The sequence below is a fragment of the Ictidomys tridecemlineatus genome, chromosome 1, assembly GCF_052094955.1.
Source record: "Ictidomys tridecemlineatus isolate mIctTri1 chromosome 1, mIctTri1.hap1, whole genome shotgun sequence".
Classification (NCBI taxonomy): domain Eukaryota; kingdom Metazoa; phylum Chordata; class Mammalia; order Rodentia; family Sciuridae; genus Ictidomys; species Ictidomys tridecemlineatus.
The window spans coordinates 89,956,685-89,967,741 of record NC_135477.1 but is presented as its reverse complement, the minus strand read 5'-3'; the positions used below and the strand labels follow the sequence as shown (position 1 = coordinate 89,967,741).

Below are 11,057 nucleotides of genomic sequence, written 5' to 3'. Positions count from 1 at the left end.
CCAGTTAGACACCAAATTTCAGAGTGATACAGGCCTTCCCCAAAGGGTTTCAGCATCACAAAAGCTTCTCCCTGGATCCCAAGTTATGTTTTCTGAGAAGCAGTGACACCTGGTACTTTAGTCCTTTGACTGCCTCCAGAATGTGTCAGCCCTGGGCCTAAGGGGCGCGATCAGACCATGAGATCACCTTCTGTTCTCGGTTCTCCTGTCATGTAACTCCAAGGCTTGTGATTTTAAATGTTAAGAACTCTTCCAAATTCTACTGCCAATTAAACTTACCATTCTCCTTTCTTCATGGGGAACGTGATACGCAATGACCGCAAATATCAGCCTTTTCAGAATTATACACAGGCTGCTATTGGTACGGGCTACCATAGGGGACCTTTAAGACAGATCTTTCCAGTAGGTGTGCATGTCTCCAAACTTGTGCTGTCCCCAACCTAGACACCAGACAGGAATGCACTGTGTCTTTAGAGAGTTCTGGAGCAAGTGTCCATGGTTCCCATAAGCCAGGTTCCCATGAGCATTGGCACCAACCTGCAGAACAAGGAACCTGTGATCAAGGTCTTTACCAAGTTTAATGTGGATGAATTTTAAGACATGGTGGCTATGAAATGGCTCATCTCAGTGGCTATGGGGTCAAATACATCCTCCATCATAGCCCTGAACCAGTAGGAGGCCCTGTTCTCCTGAGGGCTTCCACAGCACTCTCTTCCTTCTTCATGTCCATCAATATATCCTACTTCCAGTAAAAAATAACTCCTCAGGTAGATTTTGCCCTTCTTTGCCCTCTTTTTGAATGAGCTTAGAAGGGGTGTGGAAATGCCACCCCTTGAACCCGTGCTTACAGAGAGCGTTCCCATGAGCCTCAGTGGCAGGAGCAGGGAGCTGCTTTCCTGGCAGAGGCAGGGAATATGGCCCATAAAGTCCCCGTGGACAACGCTAGCCATGTCTTCTTGCTCATTCCACCTGGGTCACCAAGTTTCTACTCCACTTCAGTTCTTACCAGAGTAGGTAATGGACTCTACACTCTAACGAATAAAACTCTAGTAAGGGGGCTGGGTTGTGGCTCAGTGGTAGAGCGCTCGCCTAGCATATGTGAGGCCCTGGGCTCCATTCTCAGCATCACATACAAATAAATAAAATAAAGGTCCATTGACAACTAAATATATATATATATATTAAAAGAAAAAAATCTGAGTAAGCAGCAAGCCCACCCACCTCTGGGGCTCCTGTGGGGCACCCCAGGGGCAGACTGTGTGGAGGGTCATAATGCCCATGGCTACTGGGCTTTGTATCAGCAGCAGGGCATCGATGTCAACATTGACCTAAAAAGAAATCTCACACCTTCAACTCAAGCAATTACAAAAGAAGAAATTCCTCCTTCTGATTCAATCTCAGAACGAATCCGGAAAATGGACTTTTCTTCCCCACTTTTGCTGCTTGTCTTCTCTGAGAGCAGCCCTTCCAATCTGACCCTCTTCCTGTCCACTTTCTCTGGGCTTGTCTGGTCCCCTCTGCTGGATTTTGTGCCTGGCTAGACCACTCAGGGCCAGGATGTTTTTCTTCTTTAAGAGAATCCTAGGAGTTTTATGCAAGAGTGTGAGAATTTCTCCTTCACTGCGACTGTAGAAGGCAAAGCGAGGCCGAAACCTAAATAGAGGGAGACTCAGAGCCCTTCTCCCAGCTCTCCAGATGTATCATTTGGAATAAAGATGAGCTAAGGCAGAAGGGCAAAAGATGTTCTTTTGTTAATTGAAAGCAGTTGGGCAGAATAATAAAAGTCTTACAATTTATTTATTTTTTTTATTGGTTCTTTTTATACATGACAGAACAATCCATTGTGACATAATTATGGAAACATGGAATGCATCTTGTTCTAATTCAGATCCCAGTACCTCCACTTCCCCTTTGCTCTCCCCACTCTGCTCTCTTCCTTCTATTGATCTTTCTGCCTTTTACTCATAGTTAATTTTTAAGTTATTTTCTTATAGATGTATATGATGGTGAGATTCACTGTGGTATATTCATATATGTACACAGGAAAGTCATGTCATATTCATTCCACTGTCTTTTCTTTTCCCATCTCCCTCCCTTCCCTTCATTCCCCTTTGTCTAATCCACTGAACTTCCAATCCATCACCCACCCCCTGCCCTTTTGTGTGTTAGCAACCATATATCAGACAAAACATTCAGCCTTTGGTTTTGGGGGGATTGGCTTATTTCAGTTAGCATGAGAGTCTCCAGATCCATCCATTTACCAACAAGTGCCATTAAAAAGTCTTATAATTTATAAAGCACCAAAAAATTTACATGAACACAAAGAAATATGGAAAACCATTCTAGATTTCATTAAAAAGGATTAGAGAAATATAAATAGGACTTTTTCTATTTTTTATTGGTGCCTTACAGTTGCATGTAATGGTGGGATTTGTTGTTACATATTTATACATGTACATAATATAAATATATAATTTGACCAATATCATTCCATAGTACTTCCCCTTTCCCTCTCTTCCTCCCTCCCCTGGTCTCTTTCCTCTACTCTACTGACCTCCCTTTGAATTTCATGAGATGCCCTCAACAACTTTCTTTTCCTCTTTCCTCTATACCTTCCACATATAAGAGAAAACATACTATCCTTGACTTACTGAGTTTGGCTTATTTTGCTTAACATAATGTTCTCAAGTTCCATCCATTTTCCTGCAAATAACATAATTTTATTATTCTTTATGATTAAAGACAATGCCATTGTGTATATATATAAAACACTTTCTTTATCCACTCACTCATTACTAGATACTTAGGCTGGTTCCATAGTTTGGCTCTTATGAATTGTGCTGCTATAAACATAGGAATGCATGTATCACTATAGTATGCTGATTTTAATTTTTTTTTAGGCTAAATATTGAGGAGTGGTATACCTGGGTAATATGGTATTTCCCTACCTAGTCTTTTGAGAAAACTTCCTACTGATTTCCATAGTGCTTGTACTAGTTTACTAATTTATCACCCCACCACAGTGTTTATTATAATTTGTAACTATGATGGCTACCATTCTAACTGGAGTAAGATAAAAATCTTAGTGTAGCTTTGGTATGTATTTCCCTCACTGCTAAAGATGTGAACATTTTTCATATATATTTTGGCCATTTGTATTTTCTTCTTTTGGAAAGTGTTTAGTTAGTTCCTTGGCCCATTTATTAATTGGGTTATTTGGATTTTGGGGATTTTTTTGTTTGTTTGGTTTGGTTTGGTTTTTGTTTTGGGCATTAAGTTTTCCAGTTCTTTATATATTCTGGCTGCCAGAAGAGTAGCCAGAAAAGATTTTCTTCCATTCTATATGTTCTCTCTTCACATTCTTCAGTGTTTCCTTTGCTGTGCAGAAGCTTTTTAATTCAATGCCATCCCATTTATTAACTCTAGTCATTATTTCCTGAGCTTTAGAGGTTCTACTGAGAAAGTTGTTGCCTATGCCCATATGTTAGAGTATTAACTCTATATTTTCTTCTAGGAGTTGCACAGTTTCTGGTCTAATCCCAGGTCTTTGATCCATTTTGAGCTGACTTATGCAGAGGGTGAGGGAGAAGAATCTACAGAGGTTCTTGCACTCAACTTTCCAGTGAAGCCCCTCAGCTCTGCTTTGTCTTTGTCCACAGAAGTGCTATCAAAGAGAGATCATCTTTGGCCACACGGGTCCTATGTTCTGGCTGCAGGAGTCCTCTCCCTCTTTGTTCTCAACCTCTTCTCCAGGGGAAGGTTTTAGTGGTCTCCCCAGTCTCACTTCAATGTTTGCTAACTTCAGACCTATTTCCTTTCTTCGACCAGTTTTTTTGTACAAAGATTTTAAACCAAGCTGTTAAACCTTGACTGCACCTTAGAATCACCCTGAGAGTTTTACAGACCAGCACCTGGGTCCCACGCCAGAATTCAGATTCCATTGGTTTGGGGTGAGCCCAGGCACTGCCTGTGTGAAGCTTCTGGTGATGGAATGTGCAAGGAGGCCAAAAGCCTCTGTTGAAGGGCTGAGGCTTGGGTTTCCTCTCTGTATACTTTGCTTCCTCTCCCTCTTTGGCTTCTATGCGCTGTCCAGTCACTATGGCTCAGAACTGAGGCAGGACAACTTCAAAACAATGTCTCTCCCTGATTGAAGCAGTGTTCAGGGACCTGGTCCCTGGCCCAAATTTTATCCTTAGTGTCACCAGGCCCCAGGAGAAATGCTACCCTTAATTCTACTTAGTGCTGTGAAGACATAATCACACTCTTGTATTCTAACAAGCCACACAATGGGGCTGTTACTCCATGTAAGTCTTGGGCATGTGTGACACTCCGGATGTGTCTTGTTCCATTTATTTTTGTCTTCTTTCCCTGCTCCTCAGCAGGTGTTGTTTTTTTTTTTTTTAACTTAAAGAAAAAAAAAGCTTAAAATATATATAAAAAACACTTTATTTTTCATGTTTATTTGATACAATTTTTATTAGTCATTCTTTTAAAGATGCCTTTCTCTCTGAAAAAAAAAAAGAAAAGAATTGCTCTAGATGGCCCACTTCCAGATGCTAGAAGCAAGCAGAGGTGGAGAGTGCTGTCCTAGGAGTGACCAGGTGACCTGGGTCACTCCCAGTCATTTGCTAGCCACATGCCCTAGTACAAAAGCCACTGATGCCCCTTCTCCCTTCTCTCAGTTATCCACAGGTTCCTGTGAGAATCAGATAAGCCAGTATTTGAGAATGTGGTCTGGGAAAACATGTACATTTTAATCTTTCCATAACAGAATTTTTCCATCCTCTTTCTCTGAGCTATTCTTTTGATCTCTTTGGAAGCTTTGCTTACACTCATGGGATGGGAGCGCTTGCCAGGCTATAGGAAGTTTTTCTTTTGCTGGGAAGGATGTTCTGCCATTCGGCTGCTGCTTTCTGGAAGTTCCATTTCAGAAGGAAGCCCTGGTGATGTTCCACCCCGACATCTGCAAATCACATCCAGAGGGAAAATGTGACTCACCCGAGTTACTGTGTTAAGTTTTCATGGATATTATTCAGGGAGTAGGTGTTGTCTTTGGGCCAAATCACTTGAAATCATGACATCAGCCCTGTCACTGACTGACTATGCACCCACGGGAAGCATGGAGAAGGGTGGGCAATGGGGCAGGAGGTGAGAAAGGCCGCTTTCCTGGCCTTCCTGAACTATTAGAGATAATGTAGTCAGAATATGAGGCGGTGCCTGGCATTGGGTAGGAGAGCAATGAAGGAACCCACCAGCCACAGTGCTCTCATCAATAACTTTACACAAAAATACAACTGCTAAGATGACTCAGCTCCTTGTGGAATGAGGAGAGACACAAACAAACCACAGTTTAAGCTGCATGGATGGTAAACACATGGAATCCTTGCTCCCCACTTCTTTCTAGGGTACATCTCACCTAGCAAATGATCATTGCATAATTTGCTGATGATTCTGGAATGAAACTCCAGAATTCTTGACCTCGCTTATGCAGCTGCTACCAATCAACCCAAGATGCCAGTGGCCACAAAACTGTCAGACCTTCCCAGAACAAAGGTTTCAGTAACCTAATCAATGTCTGCATGGCATTTGGGCAAATGCTCAGACCACATCATTACTGTTGGCATATTCCTTCTCCCCTTCCACATCAATGCCGTCCATGGACATGGCATCATGACATAGATTTGAGTCATTTTCATTGAAAGGCACTTTAATTTGGATACAGGACTCTGCCAGGGTTGTGGGGCCCTTTGCTCCATGAGTTTGTGCTTTGTTTCAGTGGCTAAACCTTTTTCCTAATGACTTCAGCCCACTCTTTTCATTTATCCTCTAGCCTCAATCACAACTGAACACATTTCAAGAACAGGGATGCTCTGTGCATTGCCCCTCTCATCCCTCCCCGATAATAGGAGCGTGATGCCACACATCCAGTTCAATATCTTGATGGATTATTGAATCCATGGGCACAGACTACTGACATTGAGGGGGACTCTAGGGGAAAGCATCTGATAGGCAGTTCTACAAGAAATTCAAAGAATCAAGGGGACGGGACGTTCCTGCAGACAGAATGGCATTTCTTACTGAAGGTAAAATGTATTCAATAGCAAAAAGGAGTTCATCATATTTTGATTTATCCTCTTGATGCAGTAGCTTGGAAAGGAGCAACTAACCAGTTGTCCAAGTTGTTGTCCTCCTCTTCCACCTCTTCCTCTTCCTCTTCCTCTTGGCTTGGTGGCCTCAGTCCTGGGAAGTTGGGCCACTCTACAGAGTCAGTAGCTACTGTGCAGATAAAAAGAGTAGGCTGTGAAGGGCTTTCTGGTCCTTGAAACAATGAAACTCAGACCCACCTCCTGTAGTGTTGGGCTTTTCTAAGATAGCTTAGCAGGTTCTAGATAATATAGCCATCCAAGCTGGGGGCCAGAGATGTGACCACTCGTCCTCTTGAAGAAGATTCTTGGGAAGCCTTTTCCCTGCTTGACAAAGACATCCCACCCTCTGCTCATACCAAGCCCTCTCCATTGCGCAAGTCAGAAGAGAATAGGTTGTTAAGGTATAGGTAGATGGTAGATAGATGTGGTGCAAGAAGAAACAATTAAAAATAAATGAATAAATGAATGAATGAAATAAAAATTCTAAATTTGATTACAAAACATCATTTCTAATTATTCCCATGAACTCTGTGCTACAAAGAATAGCAGACCCAGTAAAATTGGAGAAACCCAACAGGCCTGATCCATCACTAAGCACAGATTGCTCCATGGAAATAAGCAAACTTCCCAGGCAGCACTCTGTCCAGTTCTCACCGGTCAGCCAAGCCAACAGAGTGGAACCATGATGGCTGCCCTATGCTTGCACTGTTGGTATGTGTATGGTAGTAGCTTGGTCCAATATGAAACTAAATGAATACTACAAGACTCAAATTCAGATTGATATGTTAGTGCCCATCTCAGCAACCACTGTGGTCAACAGAGATTACCAGAGCAGGGTGTCTCTAAAGCCAGCAAAATCAAAGACACCAAATGTCATCCCAATTTTAACAGAAGCATGAGAAGACTGACCCAAGAAGTAGGCTGGGAGTAGATGGAATGGGGGTCTTGAACACCCAACTTTGCTCTCAAGATCTACTTGCATGGTGATGTGGAACACAAAATCTGAAATTCTATCCCAATGGCACTAGTGACTCCAACCCCAGCTTCAGCAGTCTTTATGTTCTAGAAGGGATGGAAATCAAGACCTGAGGTGCAAGAAAAAAGGAATCGAAGTGATCTCTCTTTGGGCTGGCTAAGATCCTTATTTATATTTATGTTTTGGAAATAGAGAAGATGGACATAGGTGCAGCATGAAGGGATGACACTGATGAGGAGGGATGGAAATGCAATTAGCCTTTCTGCTCCAGAACAAAGGAGGTTGGCCCTGGAATAAGTTCTGCTTTCCCAAGTACAACCAGTGGACACACGCCAGCCTGGTCTGGGTGATACTGCACCACATGCAGCATAGACAGCCCCCAAGGATCTTCTCTGACTTCTCAGGAGTACTACGGCACCCCAATAAGTGAATGCTGTCATAGAATAGCCTCCCACTCCTTAAGAAAGTAGTCTCCTCAGTCTCCCTGACCAGGATTGGATGGGTTTGACTAATCTGAAAAAAACTTTTTGATTCTGATGTCCTTTGATGCCACTTCCTGAAGGAAGACTCTTCTAATTTGATCTCATCCTCTCTCTCATCTTCCATCTGAGTTTGGTACCTCTCCTTGGTACTTCCTAATGACTCATCTACTGTGTGTCCATCAATACACTGTGAGATTGCTGAGGGCAGGATTGTATTTAGTTCCTGATATGGCCCCAGGTCTAATTCGGAGCAAGGTTCATACCATGGTTCCTTAAATGTTTCTGGAAAGCAAAAGGGGTACAGAATGATACCCATCCAGATTTGTCTAGGACTTTTCTGGTTTTAGCATTGAAAGTCCTGCAACCTGGAAAATTCTTCAGACTTGGATGAACCAAAGCAACTGGACACCTCACCCAGAAGACAGAGGGAGGCATGAGAAAGCATAAGAAAATAAAGAGGGAGGAAAGAGTAAATTAAGTCCAAATGGGCCTAAGCTGAATCTTCATTTGCTCTGATTTGCTGGCATGAGAAGGATCCTGCCTTCCCACCAAGGAGGTAGCAGCTGAGTAACAGGTGAGTTACTGCGAACTGTGGGGACACTCAATGATCTCATTGCTATAAAAAAGCAAAGGGACATTGGGCCAGACTATCCAGTCATAACGAATCCTGGAAATAGAATCGTGATGTTCATTTTGAAGGCATATGTTGAGAACCTACCCTTTGTCAGGTTCTATTCTAGATGCTGAGAATTCAACAGAAATAAGAACAGGCCCTGCCTTCACAGAGTCCAGAGGAAGCAGGACACATCAAGGAAATGTCCCACATTCATCCTGTTTCATGCATGAGGGTGAAGGACTGCACACACAGCTGATGCACAGAGTGGACAGTTGTCTGCTGCGTTGGCACCAGCACTATCCTAGGAATCCTAAAGGACAAGGTGTTGCAACCCCTTAGAGCAGGCCTTCACCATGCATCCCTGTATCTGTAAAACCCACAGAGTAAGAGGGCTATTTGCCCATTTTTAAGCAACAGCCTTCCCAGAGGGCCACTGAAAGGATCACCAGGCCCGTGGCTTAAATTAGATTTGACATCATGTCCAGGTGGACATGAGACTGCTGTTGGCCAGACACCAGCAGGAGGTCCAGAGAAGAGGAAGGACACAAGGTTTTCACTGAGCTCAGGGCAGATGGAGCTAATCCCCCAGTTGATAATCTGCCCACTCCTTCCGAAACTCTCCATTTCAAATGCCCCAAGGACCAGTGGCCAGGCAGCTGTCTCATAGCCCAGAGACATGGGCTGTGCAACTGGAAACAAGGCCGGTGTCCTGCCCCCGTTTTATTTTACTCTGATTTTCCACTCTTAGCAACAGATCATGGCCTCGTGAGAATTGTGTTGGTGCCTTTTTATGATGAACCATTGAATACAGACTCTGCACACATTGAGTGTGGAATAGACAGATCCTCTGCCTTGGTTGGTCTTGAACCTATCATGAGGTTCAATTTTCAAAGATCTGACACTTTGTCAGTTTGAAGCAATAATCTTTGGCTGATTTTCTCACTAAAACTTCCACTGAATCCCTACCTTCCAGGGCACATTTAGGGAATATTATTATTTTATGGCAAAGAGAAGTAGCTCATTCCTGAGTTGTTTCAAAACTCAGAAATATTGTAGGAAGCACATTGTTTTGTGGATCAGAGAAAAACAGACATGGATTAAGTCTCAGAATTTAAATGGTCACCATGCCTATAAACTATATTTCCTTTAATATAGTTATTAAATATTTTAACTCATTCATAGAATTTCTCCTCCCTTTTTCCTTCCCTCCTTCATTTCCTTGTCTCTGGCCATGATGTGAAGGTATGGCAGTGAAACATGACTTGTTTTCTTCTGAGAATCTGCAAGTCATTGGGATGGATTGCTATTACAAGCAAAGACTTGGAGCTCAGCTTCTTAACAAGCAGACTCATAGCTGAAGCCTCCCTCAACCATCTGCCCACTACCTCCCATGTTAACAAATTATTTAAACACAGCATGCTAACTGGACAGGGAAATAACTGGGAGGCTTGGCAGGAGTATGAAAGGAGTAATCAGGAAGGCTTCATGGAGGAGGAGATATTGAGTTGACATTTTGAAGTATGAATTAGGAGTATACAATGCAATGAAACTTCCACAACTTATTTTGTAACCCATGATTAAGACAGGTCAAAAATATGAAAAAGCAAGTTTATATCTGGGGTTTGGCTTTAGGATCATCAGAGGAATTTGATATATATATATATATATATATATATATATATATATATATATATATATACACATACCAGACTAGGAGACTTTCTACCAGCATGCAAAATTAGTATTCACATTGAGATTGCTGCCCTTGAGATGCTGTAAGACCCCATGTTCTCCATCTGTAATGGAGATGAGAAAAAAAAAAAAAGACTTTTGGCTTCATTTACAGTTAACTAGAAATTTCCATTAACCAAAATGCCCCATTCCCCAAGCTGGCTGGCTAATTGAGGTTTTGCTGCATCTGGGTTTGGTTTCACCGCCTCTTCTGTTACTCCGAGGCCCTCCTTTCTCTCTGGGTTCCTGTGCTCCCGTCTCTGCTGAAGCATTTTCTTCTCCTCTGCTCTCCTCTCCGCCCTCTCAGCTGTCAGCGCCTGACTCAGCCAGGGCTGTGTGGGAACCGTGCGGAGTGATTCAGTGCGTTGAGACCCTGAAGGAGGCTCATCATCGCTTTCCTCCTCCCTGGAGCGGGTACACCTCGTTCCTCCTCAGCTGACCACTCTCACTGCAGCTATTTTTGTGGGTGAGGCCATAGCTGGGACTCCAGGCAGAGTATAAAAAGCAGTCCACAGGGCATGGATGGCCAGGGAGGTTCATGTTTCCCAGGGAGGAGCCTGGAACTTTGACAGGACACAGCTGGCTGAGGCGGTGAGCTGGAAGATCCAGCCCTGGGGTGAGGAAGAAGAGGAGGAGGGTCTTTAAATAGCAGGTGGCTTTGCTGTTTCTATAAATGAAAACGGTTCGTTTTCACTGAACACTGATTACAGAGATGGCCTCTTATTAGACAGCCCTAAGGACGCCTAGGACAGCCCTTGAGGCTCCAGCGGAAATGTTCCCTGCAGTTCATCAACACGGTTGACTGCACGGTGCCACACAGGGCCACATGGTGCCAAGACTGACTTCTTTCTGCTTGAGCAGTCTGCACAGGCCAGCCAGGAGTGGCCTGTGGCGGGGTGGAGAAGGACAGTCACAGGCCACGCCTTTACTTCAAACACGGCCAGACTTAATTATCCTTTCCACGGGTGTATTGGAGAGTCATTCAGCCTCCTCTGGAGGAGCAGAACCCCAAAAGGCAGAGGTGTTCTGCCCTGGGGGTGGGGAGGAGAGGGAGGGAGGGACTGGGTTGAGGCAGGGCCTGGGAAGACCTCATAGATCTCTCCATA

General features: G+C 43.6%; 1 long non-coding RNA gene and 1 other non-coding gene across 2 annotated transcripts in view; one reads left to right on the top strand and one right to left on the bottom strand.

Annotated features, from left to right (window-relative positions):
* Positions 1 to 259: 259 nt before the first annotated feature.
* Positions 260 to 395, top strand: LOC120885988 (small nucleolar RNA SNORA70). The gene has a single exon (XR_005728773.1). It is a non-coding gene; the product is annotated as a small nucleolar RNA SNORA70 (small nucleolar RNA).
* Positions 396 to 3,990: 3,595 nt separating this feature from the next.
* The window catches only part of LOC144366350 (uncharacterized), a 31,245-nt gene continuing 24,178 nt past the window's right edge, over positions 3,991 to 11,057 (bottom strand). The window contains exons 3-4 of the long non-coding RNA XR_013425414.1: positions 6,168 to 6,276; positions 3,991 to 4,963 (exon numbers count right to left, since the gene is read on the bottom strand). This is a non-coding gene — a long non-coding RNA (uncharacterized LOC144366350). The remainder of the gene's footprint in view (positions 4,964 to 6,167; positions 6,277 to 11,057) is intronic.